The 25589-nt window shown below is 41.1% G+C and overlaps 1 protein-coding gene across 4 annotated transcripts in view; it reads left to right on the top strand.

Moving 5' to 3' along the window:
• The window catches only part of FGF13 (fibroblast growth factor 13), a 602606-nt gene that overhangs the window by 565550 nt on the left and 11467 nt on the right, over window positions 1-25589 (top strand). The gene's annotated exons all lie outside the window — the stretch shown is intronic.

The raw sequence follows: 25589 nt of genomic DNA, 5'->3' as shown, positions 1-25589 counted from the left end.
GAGGATCTTATCTATTATATTGTCAGATTGTGCCTTTTTTCTAAGACTGAATTAATAAGATTCATGAAAAATCCAAAAGTATGGTTATTCCCAGGGAACAAACTGTTCCACGAGGTCATGCTACCCTCCTCAGCCAGTGGTCATCACTGCAGCGGGACGGTTCCAAAGGAAAAGGTAACTCAACGAGCCATCCATTCCCACCTAAAATCACAACTGAAGAGAGAAAATCTGAAGTGGAACGTTGACGCAGCTGCTGTTGGGAGACCCTGGTCTGCACTCTGTCTGTATGCTTACTGAAGGGAGCGCAGGGCAGGGTTACCCATACAGAGGGCACAGGCAACCACCGCATGGCAAAGGTGGATCGGAACTCGATTTCAAAGCCAATTCACTGGAATCTACCCCCACCGGTCCAATGCTTCATGAAAATCCAGCTGGTCTGCTCGTAAGAAGTGCCACCTGATAAGTCTCTTTCGTAATTGTTGAAATGCCCTTGTCAGTCTCTTATAGTCTTACATGGAACAAGAATTTTAACTTTCTCATTGAGCCCTCCCTTTCCCTCTCTCTGTTCATCTCTCTCTCTCCCTTTCTCCTCCTCCCTCTTTCTAAAGGAATACTGATTTTGAGGATATTAATTTCCTGTTTAACAGTGTAATTTGTGCTTGTAGAAAAATTGGAAAATGCAAAGAACTATCCATTTTAAGACCCCCCCTAAGCCGAGACAACCAATATTCTGTTACAGATCGTTACAGTGGCCAGTGACTGACTGTCTCTCTCTCTAATATATGTTATACACACACACACACACACACACATATATATATATAAAATTGTGTTTTATACACACACACACACACACATATATAACATGGGCTTCCCAGGTAGCTCAGTGGTGAAAAACCTGCCTGCCAATGCAGGAGATGAGGGTCGTGAAGATCCCCTGGAGAAAGAAATGGCAACCCACTCTAGCATTCTTGCCTGGGAAATCCCATGGACAGAGGAGCCTAGTGGGCTATAGTCCGTGGGGTCACAAAAGAGTCAACACAACTTAGCGACTAAATGACAACATACATGATACCTTTGAAACCTTTTATTATTATCATAAATATTCCCTCCTGTATTAAGATATTCCACATCATTATTTGAATGGCTGAATACTAATAGTGTACTTAGATTGTTTTCTATTTCTTCAGTTTTGTTTTTTGAAATGCCTAAATGTGTGCAACCTCTGTGTCTAGATCAGGACATTTGAATCCTTGAAAAAGTGGGAGGAAACAGAATAGTTAATAATGGTCTCTGACTTACAAATTGTGTATTGTTGTGTATCCTGGTCATGTATAATACAGGTAATTGACCTATGTCTAACATTTTCAAGTATATAGTGTTTTGTGTTCGTTTCTTTGTTTGATCCCTGCAACCACCTTGTGCGATCCCAAGGGTTATTATTATGTCTTCACAGATGAGGACACTCATGTTCAGAGAGATGAACTGATTTGACAAAGGACATACAGTTCATAAATAAGTGGCAGAACTGAAGTTGAACTCAAGTCTTTTCATTACAAACCAGTCTCTTTCCAGTCCATTTTGCCCTGTTCCAACTTCTCCACTTAAGTTCAGGGCTTCTTACATTTCTTATTCAAATGTTCTCTTCTTACACATTTTTTTGATTATGACTTAGGCACATGTAGTTTTTCCACCAATTTCCTCATTAGCAAAAAATGAATATGGCTAGATCCTAACAATAAAAACACATTTTTTTCCTTTCAGACATGCCAATGTGCTGTGTATTATACTTGGTGAAAAAACTCTTAGATGTTGGACTTGTATTGATGATGTTTATGAGGTACCTTATATAGCAACTTGGGCTCTTCTCAGAAAGAGGAAAATCCTTTTCCCTTAGTAGTTTAGGCAGGCTGTCCTGCAGTCATTCAAAGTTGGAACATCTTGATTTGAAAATGCAGATGGTCAGGTTAAGAAATACAGTGTAAATGCTGGGGAATTAAAGCATAGGATAAAAACTCCCTATCATGACATGAGATAGGAAACATGTTAAAATAAAGACATTGGCTAAGGAATGTGAGTGAGAATAGCCCACCCTGTAGCCAGCCTTGAAGTTGATATGTTTCATCTAGTCCTGTTCTCATTTAGGCTCCCAGGACGCAGTGGAGCAGGAGTAAGAAGTGTGTGTGTGTGTGTGTGTGTGTGTGTGTGTGTGCCAGGACGCAGTGGAGCAGGAGTGAGAAGTGTGTGTGTGTGTGTGTGTGTGTGTGTGTGTGTGTGTGTGCCAGGACGCAGTGGAGCAGGAGTGAGAAGTGTGTGTGTGTGTGTGTGTGTGCGCACACCAGGACGCAGTGGAGCAGGAGTAAGAAGTGTGTGTGTGTGTGTGTGTGTGTGTGTGTGTGTGTGTGTCTCTCAGAGACGGAGAGAATGAGAGTGAGGTTCTTTCTCAGAGACAGAGAATGAAAGCGAGGTTCCATGTGCTTATACCCGGGATGGGGTCCCTCCTCACCTGATTACCTGGGAAACTGATGACAAAGTACCTCCAGTCCATTGTCAACCCTAATTTAGTTGATGACATTACTGTTCCTTGCTTTTTTCTTTCTTTCTTTTCTTTTTTCTTTTCAGCAGATTGCTTTTTTTTTTTTTTTAATTTAAAAGTAGCACCTTTTGATGCTCTGCTTTATCCTGGTGCCTATTAAGAAAGTGGTCAGGCACACACTTTGGCCATCTGTTTTATATGAAGGTAAAGACTTGCTTTTCTTTCAAGAATTGTCATTTACATATCAGCCAAACTTCCTGCACGTAATGAGTACTTACAGAACACTGAAAACAATCCACCGCAAAATAATCTGCATATTCTTCATAAACAGGAATGAGATGCTTTTCACAGTGTCCCTTTGCTCATAATCAATGTCTGATTAGTTATAGTATGCTAGGTGCTTAAGATACATTTCCCAAAGGCCCAGCCAGAAGGACGCATTGTAGATATATAGATGCTTATGAAATCTGCCAATTATGTTCCCTGTGTCTCCTTAAAATGCACGGGTATCACTCACTCACTATGCTCTCAAACCAAGCAGGAACAATTGCAGTAAGTATAATGGCTGTTCGGCGCACAGGGATGAAACAATCTTAATTGCACAGTCGGATCAAAAATAACTTGAAACCACAGGAGCCTTGGCTTGAACTGAACCCCAGAATCAATACGATGCTTGAAGGAGAATTAACACACGTTCCCAGGCCTCATCAGACCAAGGAGAAGCAGACAGCCTGGCTTTGAAAGAAGGAATTAGCTATCAACGAAGGAATTTTAGACTTAGTTAAAGCCTGGATCTTGACTCAGGGTGACCTCTGACAACTCTGACCTAAAGAATATTCTCCAGGAGGGAAGGGACTAAAAGAGCACACTCCAGGGCACTGAGACCCCCTTTCATACAAACAGAGATCTTGGTTGTACCCCCTCATTTTCAGGGAGCTCAGTGGACCCAGCATGTCCTTGAGTGTGGTGGTCAATGAAATGCTAAATTTAAGAATAACAAGGAAGTAAACCGATAGGGCAGTAGTGAGGAAGGTAGAAAAGGGTGAGAAGAGAACCTCTTTCATATACTTAAATTTCTTTGAACTTCTCACTAGCAAACTAGTTGCTGTATATTGCCGGACTTCCTGGAGCCAGACCATTGTTGGATATTTGTAGGGAGAGGTTCAGGGTTTTCATCTCTTTCTTTCCCTGTTTCTTGGTCCTCCTACCCCTGCTTCTTTTAAAAAGAGAATTTTTCTTGGCCTTATGTGGGAACCCCTCTGGCATTTTCTAAACTGCCTAGTGTTCTAGACCTAGCCATCTGTGGAAATTATTTTTCTTAATTTTTTAATTAGTTTCTTTTCCTTTTCTCTCTCACTTTACGCACATACTCAGACTATTGTTGAGGATTATGAGCAACTAATCTCTTGGAACAACTTCCTTTATACAACTGAACTTTTTTGCTTGACTTTTCTGAATAATTTCTCCTAAAATATCTTAAATGAGGTCATTTCACAGAAACAAAGGAATGATGTGTCTTTTCATAACCTGGGCAGGTATTGAGTATAACATTTCAAAACTGACTTGTAATTTGGAATAACTGAGCTTCATAACAGCCCTGGCCAAAAAAATAAAGTATGTAAGGTAGGGTTTCACATTATTGTCCTCAAAAGAGTGTGCTAACCAAAGTTTCCACGCAATCTGTGTAAGGAGCTTCATGTCATAACAATTTTCAGACTTCACTGCATCAATCAAACAGATTGTTCTTGTAGTGGTACTTCCTGGGGAATTCACCAGCTGGGAGTTTCTACCATTGAGCCAAAACAGGCCACTGGAATGGGCCATAGTCTTTACTTATTCATTTATGGAGCCATTTAAGACGACACTCTTGCTGCAGCTGCTCGTTTGTAAGAGCAGCCTTGGGGGGAGCGGGGAGTGGTGCTAAATTTAAGAGACCTAAATGGGACTAGTAGACATCAAATGACAAAGAATACCAAAGAGACAGGTGACTCACAGAAGATAACTGTGGGACTCTCTGTAGGGCTTCCCCACAGTGACTCTGAAATAACTGAAGTTTCAGCAGCGACGATTTAGTGAAGTACAAAGCACTGAAAATATAGAAACGGAATGCGTGCGTGCCTCCCCCCACCCCACCACCCCACTACACACACACCAGCTCTATCTTATTTCTGATATAAATTTGGATTTTAGATAGTTTGCCAGTTTGCTTTCTAATAAGTGAAACATGTGCTGGTTTATTTGCATGTCTGTGGCTAAGGTTATCCACGACCATATGTCCATTCGTTTACTATATGCTTACATATTGGAGAGTAAGGGAGAGTAGTTGAGAATGACTCATTTGGGACTAGATACAGAATGCAGACGTAACTCAAATATTGCCATTCTCAAGATTTTAATGGATGTCTCTACCCAAGGCTTGAGCTAGAAAATGGCTCTGCTGGTTTCTGGTGTGGATATACTGTGTACTTGTTCATAAAGGAGCTTCCCTGGTGGCTCAGCGGTAAAGAATCTGCCTGCAATGTAGGAGACTAGGGTTTGATCCCTCGGTCAAGAAGATCCCTTGAAGGAGGGCATGGCAACCCACTCCCTGTATTCTTGCCTGGAAAATCCCGTGGACAGAGGAAACTGGCGGGATACAGTCCTTGGGTTGTAAAAGAGTCGTTCATAAAGGACATCAGTGCTCTGTAGATTTTGTTCCTTAAGATTCATTAGTGAACTTTCAACTATCTGGGTAGAAAAAATCCAGGTAATGTTAACTGCTTTATGGATTTTGTAGAGCAGTTCGGCTCAGAATTGATTAGAACCAGGTAGGATGTGGAAAATTGTGGTTTGTACATGTAGAAGATTTTAAATTCCAGGCCATCTCAGCCTTCAACTTCCCAGTTCTTCCTGCATATCTTAGGAGGCTCAGAGAATACACAACCATTTTAATATTCACATAAGCTTCCCTGGTAGCTCAGCTGGTAAAGAATCCATCTATAATGCAGGAGACCCCAGTTTGATTTCTGGGTTGGAAAGATACCTTGGAGAAGGGGTAGGCTACCCACTCTAGTATTCTTGGGCTTCCCTGGTGGCTGAGACCGTAAAGAATCCACCTGCAATGCGGGAGACCTGGGTTCGATCCATGGGTTGGGAAGATCCCCTGGAGGAGGGCATGGCAACCCACTCCAGTATTCTTGCCTGGAGAATCCCCGTGGACAGATGAACCTGGCAGGCTACAGTTCATGGGGTCGCAAAGAGTTGGACATGACTAAATGACTAAGCACAGCACAAGCAAAATATAATCAGGAAGACAAACTTCTGCCCCGAACATTGCGTTGCCCAATGCAGAATTCCAGGAAGAACACGTTTGAGGTCAATCTGTTCTCTTGGATAACTTATGCTGATTTTTTTTCCTTTCCATTAGTTGAGTATCTAGCTTTGGGAAATGGTAGAGGAGTTGGTCCTCTCCAAACTGAAGCTCCTTAAAATCACAGGTAGTGTAAAAACCCTAAATAAGACTTTTGGAACAGGCAATGAAAACAGAAAATGTGAATACCAAGAGCCTTCCGGAGCAAAGGAACCACCCAACTGCCATGTCTGTCAGGTGACAACCACCCAGTAACTACTCAGTGGCCATCAGTATCTCTGCCCCACAGCCCACACATTCTCTGGACTTCGAGAGGATGGAAGTTAGCTGAAAGCCATTCCTTCCTTCTTAATGATTATCCATTAATACACCATGTTTTTTAATTGTAGATTACATTAGAAACAATTACCAAATGAAAAACTGAAGAGGCCTTTGCTGCTTTTAGCCTTCAGAAACAACTTTTGAATGGAATCAAAATGTTCTTTTCAGAGTCAGATGTGTCATTTTACCTGGATTACATTTTATTCCTCTGTCATGGATACATGCTTTTTTCTATCTAAAAATGGAATTTTCCTGGATGTGGATTCAGTCTGTGTATTGCTGATTGCTGCAATTTATTTTTGGATAATGCTTTTCAGAAAGCATTATTTAGTAAGCTAATTTTTTTCATGCTGAACAATGTATATATTAAAATCATAGTTACAGCATATTCCAAAGGTCTCTTTTCATTCAGCAAGAATGTGGAACGTATTGATAACTGCTTTCTGAAATCAGATTGATTATATTCTTTGCAGCCAAAGATGGAGAAGCTGTATACAGTTAGCAAAAACAAGACCAGGAACTGACTGTGGCTCAGATCATGAACTCCTTATTGCCAAATTCAGACTGAAATTGAAGAAAGTAGGGAAAACCACTAGACCATTCAGGTGTGACCTAAATCAAATCCCTTATGATTATACAGTGGAAGTGAGAAATAGATTTAAGGGACTAGATCTGATAGATAGAGTGCCTGAAGGACTCTGGACGGAGGTTCGTGACATTGTACAGGAGACAGGGACCAAGACCATCCCCATGGAAAAGAAATGCAAAAAAGCAAAATAACTGTCTGAGGAGGCCTTACAAATAGCTGTGAAAAGAAGAGAAGTGAAAAGCAAAGGCGAAAAGGAAACATATAAGCATCTGAATGCAGAGTTCCAAAGAATAGCAAGGAGAGATAAGAAAGCCTTCCTAAGCGATCAATGCAAAGAAATAGAGGAAAACAACAAAATAGGAAAAACAAGAGATCTCTTCAAGAAAATTAGAGATTCCAAGGGAACATTTCATGCAAAGATGGGCTCAATAAAGGACAGAAATGGTATGGACCTAACAGAAGCAGGAGAGGTGGCAAGAATACATAGTAGAACTGTACAAAAAAGATCTTCACAACCAAGATAATCACGATAACGTGATCACTGAACTAGAGCCAGACATCTTGGAATGTGAAGTCAAGTGGGCCTTAGAGAGCATCACTACAAACAAAGCTAGTGGAGGTGATGGAATTCCAGTTGAGCTATTTCAAATCTTGAAAGATGATGCTGTGAAAGTGCTACACTCAATATGCCAGCAAATTTGGAAAACTCAGCAGTGGCCACAGGACTGGAAAAGGTCAGTCTTCATTCCAATCCCAAAGAAAGGCAATGCCAAAGAATGCTCAAACTACCGCACAATTGCACTTATCTCACACGCTAGTAAAGCGAAAGGAAAGGAAAGCGAAGTCGCTCAGTCATGTCTGACTCTTTGCAATCCCATGGACTGTAGCCCACCAGTCTCCTCTGTCCATGGGATTTTCCAGGCAAGGGTACTGGAGTGGGTTGCCATTTCCTTCTCCAGAGGATCTTCCTAACCCAGGGATCAAACCCAGGTCTCCCATATTGCAAGCAGATGCTTTACCGTCTGAGCCAGCAGGGAAGCCAGACGCGCTAGTAAAGACATGCTCAAAATTCTCCAAGCCAGGCTTCAGCAATATGTGAACTGTGAACTCTCAGATGTTCAAGCACGTTTTAGAAAAGGCAGAAGCACCAGAGATCAAATTGCCAACATCCACTGGATCATGGAGAAAGCAAGAGAGTTCCAGAAAAACATCTATTTCTGCTTCATTGACTATGCCAAAGCCTTTGACTGTGTGGATCACAATAAACTGTGGAAAATTCTGAAAGAGATGGGAATACCAGACCACCTGACCTGCCTCTTAAGAAACCTGTATGCAGGTCAGGAAGCAACAGTCAGAACTGGACATGAAACAACAGACTGGTTCCAAATAGGAAAAGGAGTACGTCAAGGCTGTATATTGTCACCTTGCTTATTTAACTTATATGCAGAGTACATCATGAGGAACGCTGGGCTGGAAGAAGCACAAGCTGGAATCAAGATTGCTGGGAGAAATATCAATAACCTCAGATATGCAGATGACACCACCCTTATGGCAGAAATTGAAGAGGAACTCAAAAGCCTCTTGATGAAAGTGAAAGAGGAGAGTGAAAAGTTTGGCTTGAAGCTCAACATTCAGAAAACGAAGATCATGGCATCTGGTCCCATTACTTCATGGGAAATAGATGGGGAAACAGTGGAAACAGTGTCAGACTTTAATTTTTTGGGCTCCAAAATCACTGCAGATGCTGATTGCAGCCAGGAAATTAAAAGACGCTTACTCCTTGGAAGGAAAGTTATGACCAACCTAGATAGCATATTAAAAAGCAGAGACATTACTTTGCCAACCAAGGTCCGTCTAGTCAAGGCTATGGTTTTTCCCGTGGTCATGTATGGATGTGAGAGTTGGACTGTGAAGAAAGCTGATCGCTGAAGAATTGATGCTTTTGAACTTTGGTGCTGGAGAAGACTCTTGAGAGTCCCTTGGACTGCAAGGAGATCCAACCAGTCCATTCTAAAGGAGATCAGTCCTGGGTGTTCATTGGAGGGACTGATGCTAAAGCTGAAACTGCAATACTTTGGCCACCTCATGTGATGAGTTGACTCACTGGAAAAGACTCTGATGCTGGGAAGGATTGGGGGCAGGAGGAGAAGGGGACGACAGAGAATGAGATGGATGGATGGCATCACCGACTCGATGGACATGAGTTTGAGTGAACTCCGGGAGTTGGTGATGGACAGGGACGCCTCGCGTGCTGTGATTCATGGGGTCGCAAAGATTCAGACACAACTGAGCGACTGAACTGAACTGAAGACAGTTTAATCATTCATTGTTAACTGGGAACATTTTCAATTTTATCGTACTTGTCATTGCCTATCACGGTACTCTTGTATAAAAAGGAACTGTTTTATAGGGAAAAATAATAAAATTAAAGGAACAATGAGTCTGATTTTTGTCAGTGCTCAGGAAGTGAATCATTCAATGCCATGCCTATAGAAATCAGGCAACATCATTGCTGCTGCTGCTGCTGCTGCTAAGTCGCTTCAGTCGTGTCCGACTCTGTGTGACCTCATAGACGGCAGCCGACCAGGCTCCGCCGTCCCTGGGATTCTCCAGGCAAGAACACTGGAGTGGGTTGCCATTTCCTTCTCCAATGTGTGAAAGTGAAAAGTGAAAGTGAAGTCGCTCAGTCGTGTCCGACTAGTAGCAACTCCATGGACTGCAGCCCACCAGGCTCCTCAACATCATTAGAGCTTCATGAATTTCAAATTTGCTAATATGGAATTTTTTTGGTATTTCTTACTTGGACATGGATGAGGCTGTTATAAATGCAAATTCCCTGATTTCTTATATTGAAGACTTTATTTGCATTTTTTTCCTACCTCCTCCAAAGAGAAGGAAAACTTGGTTAATATGAAAGTTAGAATTTTTATTGAGGATTGTGTTTTCTTTTTTCCAAAGACTAGGGTGATAAAGAAAGTTCAAACTGCCTGATGAAATTGCATCACATTTAAAGAAAGAGTGTTTAGCGAGAGAAATTTTGTCATGAACATTTTCACAGCTTGATTCTATTTCTCATTATATCTCTATTATCAAATCAAATAAAATGAAGCCATTCCTATAGAATGAAACACATGAAAATGGCAAACTACCCATGAATATGAATAAAGAAATAGCCATCTTCAACTGTTCCTATATTTTTATCTCACCTAATCTAGCAATTCTTTCCATCTCATTTTTTAACTGAAGTAATCTTAGGCTAATAAATTAAATTACTATCTAATATTATTGCTGAAAACAGAAGACTATATATGAGGAAGAAGGAAAACCTTCTGACTTGATCGTGCTGCCTCCTGGAGTCCTGGTTATGGAAAGCGTCAAATACAGCTCAGTAATGCTGCAGCAGTAACATCACCAGAGTTCACAATGAAATATTTTCATTCATTCCCCAGTGGAACTCCAGAGTGTCAAGTGGACTCAGCATTAGAGCTTAGAAGGCTAGAGTCTCTGTTGTAGATTTCTCAGTCAAGAAAGAGACTCATAGTTTAGATTTAGGGAAGAGGTACAAAGCAAAATTGTTACTCCATATCCACAAATGCCAGTTGTAGAGGAGCACCAAGCATCTGAAAAGGTGAGATTTGAGGGTTATACTGCTTCTAACAAACTTTCCCAAGCTCTTATTTAGTCAGTGTGCAATAGAAAGAGAAGGCTGAGTAAGACAGCTGTGATGGAGACTGGGACAAGGAAGAACAATGACTTATACTAGCCAAGCAGCCTTGTAGTTTGAGTGATTTGTTATCCATCTCCACCTCCTCCAAAGAATGGGCAGTAGTGGAAATAGGCTTCTGGAAAGACAGCACAATGCAGATTTTCTAAATGAACAGAACTCCTCAGATGTGTTTCTGTTGGATCCTTGGACTGTACGTGATGATGGCATTTGTTGCAGAAATTGTTCTTCTCAGTTACATTTTTATTGGGCAAATACTAAAGTGAGCATGTATTCCCTATGTAGCTCCCCCAAATATAATAAGTTTCAAATCACAATGTTCTAAAAATGAAGACTATCTTACATAGATAGAGCAGTATTCAAATCAAATGTATTCCATAGAGTACTTCTAGGAAGGGTGCTTCAAATCATTGGCTTGCCTTGCTAGACAAGGTATAAATTATTTAAACAAAATATCCAAGTGTATTAAAAAAAGATTATGAAGCTGCCATCATATGTTTGCAACCCACAGGATTTTCAGGGAAGGCTACTGATTTCACTTTTAAAGGAGTGGGTTTAAACAGTGATCTCCTTTAACAAATTAAATTGGAAATCCATTTAAATTTGTTTCCCCTGACCAATGTTTAGTTAATAACCTATGTGATGCATTTGTTTAGACATGACTACTCCAAGCATGCATCAAATTAACAAAAGTACATGACTAATGGAAACAAGAAGAATTGTTAAGTTTATAATGTTCGTTTTACATTTATTTCTTTAAAAATCACCCTATGAAACATTTTTAGGTCATTGATTTAGAAGGTATTATTGCAATGGTGAAGATCAATCTTTCATCTTTTCTTTTCAAGTCAGTACTCATGTCCTTCACGTGTCAGAAGGATTAGAGAGATAAGACCAATTTTCTGGATTATTTAAGATGGATGGAAAAAGCAAGCTGGCATTTCATCACAGTCTGAATTAAGATCCTATATTTTTACTTATCATTGAAGTGTGATGTCGTTGAAACTACTTTCAATGTGAGGTATTTGTCAGAATACGCAGGAGATGGGGGCTTCCACTTTTAAACCTAACTTCCTCTTTAAAGACAGTTATGCAAAAAACACCAAGCTGTTTAATTATGTGGCATTGTAGAAATACTATACATCATCCCTTTAACGTGTAAATTACAAAGATCAGTATCATTCTTTCCATTGTATAAACTAGGAAACCCAAGGTTCGAAATACTTGCCAGACTTAAGTAAGTGAAATCAAGTGACAGAACCCAAGGTCTCTTCCCAACAGAACTCCTTGATCTAAAAGAATGTAACTGGAGTTGCATAAGCTATTCCAGACACTTGAATGCACAGACATTTTTCAGACAAACTGGAAAGTTCTTTTCTGTAATACTTTCTAAGAATGATGATTCTTCTATAGTATGTCAATTGAATTTCAAATCTGTAGTAATTGTAACTTTTGAATCATCGACCTAGCCAAAATAAATCAAAAATTTAATTTTAAAAGCACAGTTAGAATAATTGGATTAGCTCGGTGCTTTCATCTAAGTAGCCATACAAAAGGAAATAAGCGTTTTAAGGATTAGTTTCCCGCATGTGCTGTGTATCCTAGCTGATAGCTATTGTAGTGAAGGCAATTTCTGTTCATAATTGCTGGTTGTATTTGCTCACACCTTTCTTTAAAGGAAACTTGTCTGTTTTGGCAGGCTCCCATTTTTTGCTCATTCTGAAAATGACTTGGGAAAATTACTTGAGTGCAGAAGATTTATTTTTCCTTCTTAGAAAAAAAATCCCTCCCTTCTGAACACAAATACTGTAGCCTGGTGAAATCTAACTCTTCAGCTTCCCTAGGTGGCTTTGTCTCAGTGAGGTTTTGCAGTCACAAGTAGAACTTATTACACAGTCTGCACTTTCATGCTGATCCTCAAGAAAATAAACCAACCAGTTAGGCATAATAAATATTTTACTCTCAGCTCCTTTTAAAAACCTGAAGCAAATCAATAAGGTGATTGGTGGCATCAGAGTGGTAATCGTAGTGGGGGTTGGTGATTTCTTTCAGCAGGTGAAATACTAGAAAATAAACTGAATTTCTGTTGTGAATTCCCAGAGTAAACCTTCATAAAGCCCAGTCATTAAAGATTTGAATTCTTTAAGCATATAGCCACAGCCATAAAGTGAAAACTTCAGATAATAAAAAGTAGCTCATGTCACTCTAGCATTACATGTAATACCATTGTATCAATGGAACACTGGGTCCAAGTTTTTAAATGTTTTCAAATAGATTGTGCTGCATACACATGTGGTTTGAGTGAAAGCCTACTACCGGCTTTTTAGGGGTTAAGGCAAATGTCCATCTTTAAATCAGCTCTTTCTGGTGCCTGCTAGAGATAAATCGGTGATAGGTTCCAGTAAGATCATTGAAGAATATGGAGTGGTAATAATATTGTAATAGTAGATGGAGTCATATAGATGCCTAATCTGTCAGTTAGTGATTTTTAATGTGTTGTGTTTATTCATAATAAATGTGACCCTAGGGGGGTCCAGTGTTCTTGCCTGGAGAATCCCAGAGACGGGGGAGCCTGTTGGGCTTCCATCTATGGGGTCACACAGAGTCGGACACGACTGAAGTGACTTAGCAGCAGCAGCAGGGGGGTCAAAGTTAAAATCAAAGATTCAACTAAGTCTTTTCATTCGTTCCTAAGAATCTAGTACAGTACCCTGCCCATCGGCCATCCATTGCTGCTACTGCTAAGTCACTTCAGTCGTGTCCGACTCTGTGTGACCCCATAGATGGAAGCCCACCAGGCTCCCCTGTCCCTGGGATTCTCCAGGCAAGAACACTGGAGTGGGTTGCCATTAACCTATACCAATTAATTAGCTTTGTTTTTGCTAAGACTGGTTTCCTATAATTCCTTAAGAACAAGGCTTCCTTCAGGGGGAACAATATAAAGAAGGCATTTTACCAATAATTGGGAATGGAGCTCACAGTGCACACGGGTGATCTATAAATGCCATCGTTTCTGAAAAGCTTCAGTAGGGATCATTAAATTCTCCACTGTCAGTCAGGTTGCTGCTGCTAAGTCACTTCAGTCGTGTCCGACTCCGTGTGACCCCATAGACGGAAGCCCACCAGGCTCCCCCGTCCCTGGGACTCTCCAGGCAAGAACACTGGAGTGGGTTGCCATTTCCTTCTCCAATGTGTGAAAGTGAAAAGTGAAAGTGAAGTCGCTCAGTCGTGTCTGACCCTTAGCGACCCCACGGACTACAGCCTACCAGGCTCCTCCATCCATGGGATTTTCTAGGCAAGAGTACTGGAGTGGCTTGCCATTGCCTTCTCCGGGTCAGTCAGGTTAGGCCTTAGCAATGCCTGTAGCTGGCACTTTCTTTCTTTCTATGTGTGGCATGTCCATGGTTAAGATGCCCTGCCATGTTCCCAAATTAAGCTTGCCCAGCCATCTCTCTTTTCTTGGACATTGTATCTATTTTTTCTCCACCTGTCATTTTTCTTATACTTTAGTAGTGCCTCCATGGAGGATGGCAGAGAAGGTTGTGTTTCCTATACCCCCATCATTTCTAAAAACCATTTTACCCTCCAACATTCAGCTAGTGACCTGCTGGCATCTGCCAGAAGATGTACTAGTGTTAGACCCACATGCTTCTGGTGACTGGCAATGTGGAATCACTATTCCAAGTGTGGTCATTCACCGGCTGTCGTGAGAATCCCAACGTACGATGCTCAATCCCTCCGACAAGCTCGGGTGAACTCCTTGGTAACCAGGAAATCGTGCCGCAGGACGGTTCTTATTCTCTGTTGCTGTTAGCTGTGAGAAGCCACTACAGGCTAGAGAAAGCCTTCTTAGAAAACTTCCCAAGGCAACTCAGCTCTTTTCCCTCCCAACATCTATGGGATTTCCATATGAAATACCCTCCTGTTCAGTTGGATAAGCCCTATACATGTAATCAAATATTCAGGGTTGTGACTGAGCCTCTCTAGTGGCTCTCAGGATAAAATGGCTGTTGAACCTGGGTCTAAGATACTTTTGCCGAACCACAGCTCCTTCCCTGACTGGATAGCTAACAGTGTGTCCTCCAAGATCCCATAGGGTACTATGGTTATTCCTACTTCAGTACTCACCTTGCCAGCAATACTTGAGCATTGCTGTCTCTTGTTTCTTTAACCGGACTGTAAACTCCATAGACAACTATGTCTCGTCCACTGCTGTAGCCCTAGTGCTTAGCTTAGTGTCTCAACTTTTCAAGCACATAGTACATGTTCAGTAAATGTTTGCTGAATGAATGCATATTAATTATAGTTATTCTCATTGGATACTAAGTAATGGTGATGGACAGGGAGGCCTGGCGTGCTGCAGTTCATGGGTTCGCAAAGAGTCAGACATGACTGAGCAACTGAACTGAACTAAGTAATTATCCTTTCACCATCATTATGTAATACTGATACTTATTGGCTACAATCTGGTTAGAGAAGCAGCCTCTAAAAGGCAGTTTCCCTCTCAGGTATCCCTCACACTCGCAGATCAACTCTGGTAGCCCCTTCTTCGGAGAAGGCAATGGCAAGCCACTCCAGTACTCTTGCCTAGAAAATCCCATGGATGGAGGCACCTGGTAGGCTGCAGTCCATGGGGTCGCTAAGGGTCAGACACGACTGAGCGACTTCACTTTCACTTTTCACTTTCACGCATTGGAGAAGGAAATGGCAACCCACTCCAGTGTTTTTGCCTGAAGAATCCCAGGGATGGGGGAGCCTGGTGGGCTTCCATCTATTGGTTCACACAGAGTCGGACACGACTGAAGTGACTTAGCAGCAGCAGCAGCAGCCCCTTCTTAGGCCATCTTAACCCTCTCTTTTTTTCACTTTTTCCACCTGCTATTGATTGTCTCACCAAATTATACACCTAATCTGAGCTCCTTTTTGTTTTCCTTTAGCTGATTAGTAAGGATATATTTCTTGCTCTTTTTAGATCTTTAGTCCTTCTGCTTCTCTCATAATAGCTTCCTGTAGTATACATATTTCCATCGATCCATTATCCATCCATCCAAGCAGTAATCCAGTGATTTCCTGATACTTGGCAAACACAGTCCTTGCTTTCTCTGAGCTTAGAGTTAATTGGAAGAAACAGACTTTAAACTGTTATTTACAATCAAGCACCCACTCAAGGTCCCTTTTTCACTAATACCTGAGCACTAGCAGATGAAGACTATCATGATAGATCACCATTGCAGTGCAGCATTGAACGGTATTTTTAATGTGGACCTTAACAGAACAAGAAAGGCCTAGGAACTAGGATGTAGGCAAGAAGGTGCACTTAGATGCATTTTTAGTAGTCACCATCCAAATTAAGCTCTTGGAATTCATTGCCTGGCAACAGGAGAAGTGGCTTCACTCCTGAAAAGCTGAGAAAGAGCAGAGGAGTGGCAGAGCATGCCAGAGAAACCCCCCAGGGATTTCTTAGCCAGATGTTTAACAACTCATCGTTTCAGTTCTCGGAGGAAGACAATCCTAACCTCTGCTCGAAGGATGACTGATTAAGGATAGAAAGAAAAACAGACTTTACCCCAGAAATGACTTCACTGAATTTTAGTACCTGCCACCACCCTATTTTCTGAACCAAATACCTAAACCACCCCTCCCCCCGACCCCGGAAGCAGAACTGATGCAGACTGCAGATGCCAGTTGATTGTCAGCCCCACTGTGAATTGTACAGAGAAGTGACACGACCTGGTTAGCAGCTTTCACTGCTCCAATGTTTTATTCAAGCACAAAGTAATTGTGCTTTATGGGAATGCCAGTGTCCCACAATAGTGCCTTTCATTCCTGAATTTAAAACATTCGCTTTAGATAATTCTCTTCCTTATTAAGGGAGCCTTGTGCAAATCTTAACCTATTTAATCCTCTCAACAATCCTATGAAGAAAGTTATTTCCCCCAGTTTAAAGATGAAGAGACTAAGGCCAGAGGTCATAGTAGTTACCCAGAGTTACCCAGTTAGACAGAGCTGGGTTCTAATTTGTGCTCTGCCACTGTTTGACTTGAAAACCTATTTTCTCAACCCGGGCGCAAAGTTGCCTTAATATAGAACATTCAATGAAGAAGAAAAGACTGGAAAGGACAACAGTTCTGGGCTGCTCTTTGCCATCAGCCTTTAGTTAGGATTGTTTATACACTTTTCCTTTTCCCAGTGTGTCAAAATCAACAAGCCAAGACGTTTGACTGAAGTCAACATATCTTAAAAACCAGTTTCCGTAAAAAGAACTGCTAGAGGCTTAATATGTATGTTGCTTTATTTTATAAGGTTCCAGTATCTAGTCCATTAGTTTATATCCAAAAGAGACCATCTCCCAGGGAAAACAGCCAAACTTCTTCATTACACCTGGATCCCGGCCTTGCACTTCTGCTACTGGCAGAACCATCCCAGGCATTTGGTTAGATAAAGTTCCTGCTGAGTCCATGTTAAACCAGGCACATTGCAGCAGCGTCCTGATGTTCAAACTTGGTTCACATAGTCACAATCGTCCAGTGAGTGAAACAGTGGTACGGTTTGCATTTATTGCTGTTGACAGATTTTGATGTTTATTTATGCAAAGTGGGTCCAAAGAGAAACCATTCTTTTTTCCTTCTCCTTCACTTAAGGCTTCCTTTCAAATTCTTCCTGTCTCTAAACATCTAAAGTAAGGCACGCCAAAGTGGTTTTCCTGTTCCCTTGTACTTAATTAGCAAGTTGTGGCATTTCTTTCTTCTTCAACATTCCTCTTTCTTCAGAAATCCTTATCTTTGTTTTGGTCAGTGGCAGACAAAATGTGGTTCACGGCAAGGACATGACATGTGGTCCCTTCTACACTGCACCTGTTCAGCCCAAGACGCCTGTGCTCTGTGCAGAGCGATGGAAGCACAAGTCACACCAGGTGTTAAACCACCATGAAAAACACATCAGAGTGAAGCACTGGGTCCCTGACTAAACTCCTCTTGATATTTTACTGTTTTAATCTTTATTTAATGTATTTTAATGAAATCATCAAAAATAATAGCATCTTCTTGGGAAAGATGTACTCTTCATTTATTCTTTTGTTCAGTACAATGAACTGACATTTCTAATATGTTGAGGAGATTGCACTTTCGTATATTAGTGAGATAAGCCCTTGAAATTTACTAGCCATCAGGATTTGCTGCTTTTAATGATTAATTACCTATTGGCATACTTTTCAAAGGTATTATTCTTTTTAGCTATTTCCTTTCATCTTGACCTACCCTTTTTTTATGAATAGCCTTTCATGTATAGCTCAAAAGAGTGTTAGTAAAGGTTTATTCTGTTTCTCTGCGTAGAGATGCTGGTTTATAATTATAATGCAGTTCGTAAACACAGTGAAAATGAAAGCCCTGATATCTGTACCTCAAAGGAGCTGAAACATCATTTTATGACAAATCTAATTCCTTAATACTTATGCAGAGACCTTACTAATCTAGGCTGATTTGTCCTTTCAACTTATCAGGCCACCAGAATTCGTCCATTTATTCACTAAGCACATTTCTATAGCATGAATACAGAGCTTGATGCAGTGTTCCAGGTTCTAGAATACAACAATGTACAAAACATAGTCCCTGTCCTCATGGAGCTTATGTTCTCCAGGGGTTAGACAGACAGCAGATATAAGTAAATTCATATACAATTTGCTTTGGAGAATGAACAAGCAGGGTTTGAGGGACAAGGGTGTGCTGAGAGATAGGGACAACTTTCATTCAGGGTCATCAGGGAAAGCCTTTCTGTTAAAGTGGCATTTGATGGATAGGAAGGAAGGGTTCAGGTGGGTGTCTAAAGGAAAAAAAATTCTTGATAGAGGTATCAGCAAATTCAAAGACCCTTAGGTGAAAATAGGGCTTCCCTGGTGGCTCAGATGGTAAGGAATCAGCCTGCAATGCAGGAGACCTGGGTTCCATCCCCTGGTCAGGAAGATTCCCTGGAGAAGGGCATGACGACCCATTCCAGTATTCTTGCCTGGAGAATCCCCATGGACAGAGAAGTCTGGAGGGCTGTAGTCTATGGCGTCGCAAAGTAGGTGAGAATATCGTTGGCATATTCATGGGACAAGCAAGGAAGCCAATGTTACTGACATAAAGTGAAAACAAATAAACAAAAAATGGGCAAGTGAGAGATGAGAACGGAGAAGTAGCCAGCATCAGATAACAGATGATTTTATTGTGCAAGGTGAGGACTTTGCTTTTGACTCTAAGTGAGAAGGGAAGTCATTGGAGCGTATTGAATAGTGGAGTGACACGATTTGCCTTATGCTGTAAATTAATGTTTTCCTACAAGGATGGCTTTTATGGCATTGGTGACCAGCTAACACAATTAAAGGATGCTCTGGAGGAATCTATGATCTACCCCCAGTACTCACAGACTCCGTTTCGCAGCTGCAGATTGAACCTCAAACTTTAACCAAACATCATGGGCATTTGCTCCAAGGGTCACAATACAGGTAGCAAGAATGTGTTATTAGCCCATGCCATCTCATGCATACTGTGAGGAGGGAAGGAAAAAAAAAAGAGTACTTTCCTTTAACTCAGCCATCAGCAGTGCAGGAAAAACAATTCCTACTGAAGTGAGTCATTGCATCTTCACAAACGAAAGCAAGTGTATTATGCCTTAAATGATGGCTCAGTGGCCTCAAGGAAGTAACACACCTTCTTGAGCACCTAATTTACTACCAGGCTGTGACTCAGGCTCAGGGAAAATCGATCCTATTATTGCTCATTAAAAATACAGTAAGCAACTGTGGATACACATTGAAGACTATTTAGAAGAACAGAGAGTTAATGTTGCTAAAAAGACAAAATGTAATCTGCAGTTCTCACACAGACTTGTTGTGTACGTCTGTCCTTCCTTGACGGGTTGCTGTGTGCACCCCATCTCTGCTTTCTCATTGGAGCCACTTGCGTGATTTGACGTGTTGGTGCAAAAGTGAGCACCAAAGTTCTGATTGCTTCACATCTGTTTGATCTGTCCCCTCCTGTTTCTTTCTAATGCTAGAACAATCGCAAAGATTGTGACAACTGGGCAAGGCCTATGGAGTCACCCCAAAGCTCTGAGACTTGAAGCTCTGCTAGTGTTTACTCAAAGGCGTATCTGTGCTCTTTTTTTTTTTTTTTGCTCTGCTGAGTCTTAGTTGTGGCATGTGGGATCTAGTTGCCTAACCAGGGATCGAACCTAGTACCCCTGCATTGGGAACTCAGAGTCCTAGCTACTCTTACCTCCAGGGAAGTCCCTGTACTGTCCTTTATTCTGGTCACTTAGCTTACAGCCTACCTGTATGTGCCTTTTCCTTATGATTTTTCCACAAATACCTTCCTTCTGAAACCATTCTTTCAATAGATCAGAATTGCAGAAAGTATAACTTCAGTGACACCAAACTGTGTTTACAGCATATTGTTGCTGGCAGTTAGAGTACTGGTAACCTCGCCCTGCAGGAAGGTGGTTTAACGATGGAGCCTTGTTATCTTATATTGGCATATGGTGTACAGGATCACTTGGGGTTAGTTACTAGGTTAAATTGACTCGAGTTTGGCTAGTCATAGAATGTAGGGGTTCTATGTTCCTTGAGGTAATATCACAGTGGCAACTTTGATCATTCTGGTGTGATTCTGAAGGATTTGTTTTTACATGTCAATATAAGCTATTGCCATTCTAATCTGTACCTTGACCCAGGATTGCCACAATTTTTGAGCAACTGGTAACTCCTTAGCAGCTGCTGCTGCTGCTGACAGTAGAACATTTAACTATAACAGATTAAATGACCAAATGAATCTTTTGCAAATGAAGTAAATGCTCAATCAAGTTGTCATAGTGAGAAGAATGCACAGTAGATCTGTATCTTGCTTGGCCACTGTAGACTACAGAACTCGATTTTGACCTGTTGTGTCTCACCATAAGAACACACCTTGGGGCACTGTATGAGTTCTGACTGCAGCTCCAAAAGTCCTCTTGGGACAACTGTTGGGGAACAGCAGCTGCTCTGCCAAAAGTGCTGAAGCACCATGAGTATCAGCGTCTAGTTTAGGAAAAACAGTGCACATGGCAGGCACTGAAGCAGTCTTCGTTGACTTGAAGGCATATAACTCCCATAAAATTATATGGAAGACAGTTGGTCTTCATACATTGTATAAAGATGTTGTTCAGAGAAGCTCTGACTCAGTAGGTGAATCATACATTGGGATTTGGTATACACATCAATTCCTTGCCAGGGCCAGCACTTTTACCTGCTTTACCTGGAGAACAGTATCTAGTGGCTTGGGACATGTGAATGTGCTTTGTTTGATATGAACCAGCACGTGTTACCGAACGTATTCTAGCCTTTCCTGAACAATTGGCATTTGAGAGTCAACCAAAGAACAAGGGTGTTTTTTTTTTCGAGTAGCGGGCTTCAGAACAGAGAGGAAATGGATCCATGACAGGCCCAAATTGGATGTTGAACCCACACAACCCGCTCCCTGGAGACATCACTTGAGCAGAAAAGGGTGTACATCTGGTACACCGTATCTCCTTTCCAGTCCTCAATGGTTTATTGTCATCAGAAGTCAGCATTTAACTGGTTCTGCTGGAAGCTCAGTGAGGGAATTTCCTTCTGAGGACTGTGATCTCTTTCTCTTGGGGAAGGAGTGTCATTTGCAACCTCCTGATGCAGAGGGATGTGATAGGTAACATTGTGTGGCAACATCCCAAATGTATTCTCTCTGCAGGTTTAAGAAAAAAAAAGAGACACAATCCTAGTGCTGATGTGATTCATGAATAGAAGATGCAGCTCCTAATGATTTGATGATATGATTTATTGTGTTCCATTCATGTGCACTTAGAAGAACCTATGTATGGAATCAATAGGAACCATAAAACTAAATCCAAATATATTGTGACCATTTAAAGTTTTAGCCCCCTTGATTATCTTTAATATATATAGCAGATTTGCCAGTATAGATTTTTCATCACCAGCCATCTGGTAAAAATTAATATGAGATAAATAATTTAGCTTCCTTCTGTTCAGATACAATTTCATTACCCTTTTCCTCGATACTGTGAAAAGTCTTCAAAAATAGTCAGTTGTAAAGTGCTTTTGCATTCTGGCTGAAGCTGAGCCTGGAGGTTCCTGACATGCTGACATTTGACTCTCTTTTCTCTTTGTGCCATGAAAGGAAGAGGTACTGGTTATTACCAAGTGGACTCCAAAAAATTCCATACCTGGGGGCAGCCCCTGCTAAGTCACAAGGTGCAGAACCAAGACACAAGGTGGCTGGGATGTTCCAGAAGTGCAAGACATTTTCTTTGAATTAAAAAAAATAAGAATAATGCAGAGCCTGAGAAACTCAGGAGAGATTAGTTATATATTCCCTGTGACGCAGTAATTCTCTCTAATCACAGTGAATATCCCAGCCTCCAAAGCATACTAATTGGTTTGGAAGAGATATTTTTCCATTCATAAGAAAAATCTCTGCTCCTTTTGGTCCTGGCCTTATTTCTCCAATCTGGCTGGAGTTGAGGAATCTTATGCTAGAGTTGTAGGTACACATGTGCGAGATTATGGAGGGCCTTGAACGCCAGGCCAGGGAGTTTGGATTTTATCCTATAGGCAGTAGGGAGCCATTAAAAGATTTTAAACAGGAGGAATGTAAAAAATGGGACTTGATTTGGATTCGTGTTTAGTATAAAAGTGCAATGATAAGATATATTAAGGGAGTGTTATAGTTCTGTTCACAGCATGAATATAACTGGGGAATTCATCTCTACTAGCTGTCTAGTTCAGCTTTTACAGCATGCAAATTTTCAGGGCCAGCGGTAAGAGCTTGATGGTAAAAGAACAAAGTAAGAATTGATAATGTGAATACAATTGTAAAGAAAGGGATTTTAGTGGTCAAGATCACTGGTAACAGAATAATAAGCATTGTAAAGGGTGACTGTAGAATTATTTGTTATTTTGTTGGAGTTCTTTGAAATCACTTCTATGCTATATAATTACCTTAAGTTTTAAGTGTTCCCTGCAGGGATAATTTATGTATTTTGCATTATCATGCAAATGCTTTAACAATCTACACTGTTGAAAATGAAAGCTGAAAATTATTCCAAATAGATCATGGTTGTGCAAAGCTTATGCAGTATTAATTATCTTGATATATTCTCATAGTTTATATTGTATCCTTGCCTTGTGTTTTCAACTCCGGTAATACTTAGGTAACAAATATTTGAAAATTGAAATTGCATATTTTGATAAAGAACTGTAATTTTCACATTTCAAAATTGAATGACATCAAAACCTTTTCAAAAAATTAATCTAAAAATGCTGCGGTATTTCAGGAAATCCAGAACAGACCAAATTTAATTTAATCTAAGCTACTGAAAGCTCATTTATGAATTCTAGCTGGATACTCGGTCTAAACACTGCTGTAAAGCATTGCGTTTTTCGCCGTGGTTTCTCTCAAACCATAGTATCAGGTGATGAGGAGCATAAACAGCATCATAGGTGACAAGAGTTTGGTCATAAATAGGGAACCGTTGTCTTGTTTACTGCGCCATAGTTACACATCTGAACATTATGTCCCTCTTATGAAAGTATAAATTCACTTTATGATAACAACATTCATATATCAAAGTGTCTTATTTTAATGAACTTTATACTAATCCTGAGTTTCTCCAAAGGCCTGGACTTCCTTTTTGTTTTCCTTCAGAGATGGATGTGCTTTCCACAGAGGAAAATCTCTAGGAAGAAATAGGTTTATTTCTTTATCAGGCTCCTCTATAGATGCTAACTTTACAGAACACCCTGCCCTGGGTGGCTTCTCAGATTTTACCCCGAGATCTGAGCACAACCTGGAATTTGGACAGGAGACAGATTTTCTCCAACAAGAGATTTTCTCCCCCTGTATGGTGGGGGTGAGGTGGAGTCAGGATGGGGAACGGCAGGCATTTCTCAAAGGCCTCAGGATCATAGAACTGGGAAAAAGAAAGAACTCACCGCCTTGACTTTCTCTCTTCTCACTTCTTGTTATCTTTCTCTGTCTCTTTGCCCCACTCCCGCTTCTCTCTTTATGTCCGTCTGTCTCTTGAGAACATACATACAGACACAGAACTCCGATCAGGCTGATTTCTATTTTGCTCTACCAGTTACCCACCTCTGTACCTAAAGAGGCAGAAGGCTAGTGTCAGTAAAAGTTCTCTGGAGTCATCTCCTGAAAACTCTGAGTGTAGAGAGGTCCTTGAAATGAAAAGCAGCACCCAAATGTACTGAAATTCAGACATGAATATTTTGCCATAGAAGAATCAAGTTTTCATGGCATAAACTAAGAGAATGTTCCATGGACACATTACTTAAGATCCATGGGATTGACTTGTGCTCCGAGTTAAAGCTCTTCCTTTCCTCTGCAGCCCAGGGCCAGTTAGCACTGCTGGGTCCTTGGTGTTTTTCAGCTCTGGAAACATCTTAGAGATCAAGTTGCCTGAAAATAAGGGTCTCTCGTACATCAGCATGGCTTCCCAGGTGGCTCAGTGGTAAGGAATCCATCTGTCAATGCAAGAGATGTGGGTTCAATCCCTGGTTCGGGAAGATCCCCTGGAGAAGGAAATGGCTCCAGTATTCTTGCCTGAAGAATTCCATGGACAGAGGAGCCTGGTGGGCTACAGTTGCAGAGAGACATGACTGAGTGACTGAACACACACATACACACACGCATGTCAACACCAGCTACCTTAAACAGACTCCAGCTTCCTCTAGAAGGAGTTGCCTCCCTGCTCTGGATTCATTCTGTAAATGAAAGTGTGAAAGCCAGATTCCAGTGCATTAATATCTCTGGTTTCATTTCTTCAACTGTAAAAAAAAATAGTCTACCAAATCCATTGTAATCATTACCTTTCTTATTGTCATCATTATAAAACTGTCCATTATCTGTCACTCGAATGTCATTAACTATTGAAGCATTTGTAGAAAACTGTTAAAGTAGGTGCTGCTTAAACATAAGGAGCTATTAGAGTTTTCAGGATTGTTGTTATTAGTAACCTACATGATGAAAGTAGAACTAGCAAAACAGTGGTTTAGAACAAAAGAAATGGAATAATCATGTTTTACTTTGTGGCACAGTAATTAAAATGGGATGTGTAAATGTCACTTGGCCCATTAATACTGGATTATTTCACAGATCTCTTTAATATCATGCAGGTTCACTGATAAACATTACAGTAATTCAAATTTTAGAATCTTAGGATATTTTAAGCCCCAAATGAAAGATTCCTGCATTGTCACCCTTGCAAAGGAATCACTAACAAAAGGAGTTCTCACCCATATAGTTCATGTGTAACTTGAAGCTCTGTGAACTGGGAAGGCACTTCTCTACTCCCAGATCAATTTGAAGTTGGGATGGTTGTGGGGAAGAGACTGCATTCACCTGTCTATCACACAAACAGGAAAGTAAGGCAAGGCCAAGGACCCCATAGTCTGTGAGCACCCCCATGTGTGCTGGCTGCTTTCCATGCTTTCTACAGTCCTCCCTGGGAGGCATGTGTTGCTATTCTCCTCTTAGAGATTCAGGATCAGAGCCCAGGTCAACTGCCCGAAGTCAGAAATCTGGAAAGTTGATGTGGCAGGTTCAAAGAGAGCTCTGTGGTGTTCAGAGAGCCAGGACACACGAATCGGAGGAAGGACTGACACTTCAGCCAACGTTGGAACTATCCATTTAGAGGAGGACTGACATCATAGCGCTTGTCTACACAGTGACTGTTGGGGTAAAAGGGTGAACTTGCAGTGGAGTTCATAAGGGAGTGGCTTGGTAAGGGCTTCTTTCCTGTGGTTTTTCTCTCTTGTGAGGTGGGAGAACTCCTCTCTCAGGCCACAGGGAGTTCATTCCATTCTGAAGCTCATACAGAGACCTGCTGTTGAGATTAAATTAGATCATTATATAGGCAAAGGGACTTCCCACAGTGCTCGGTGCACCATAGGCTCTCAGTAAGGAATAGTTGAGAATGAATTCTTCCATCTGAGTCTTCAGCTAGTGAATAATCATACCACTCAGACTCGTGGTAAGTGACTGTCACA

This window comes from Moschus berezovskii, chromosome X, assembly GCF_049115385.1.
Source record: "Moschus berezovskii isolate FMDL1 chromosome X, NW_MosBer_1.0, whole genome shotgun sequence".
Taxonomy (NCBI): Eukaryota; Metazoa; Chordata; class Mammalia; order Artiodactyla; family Moschidae; genus Moschus; species Moschus berezovskii.
The sequence above is the reverse complement of the archived record's forward strand: the minus strand, read 5'-3'. Positions and strand labels throughout refer to the sequence as shown.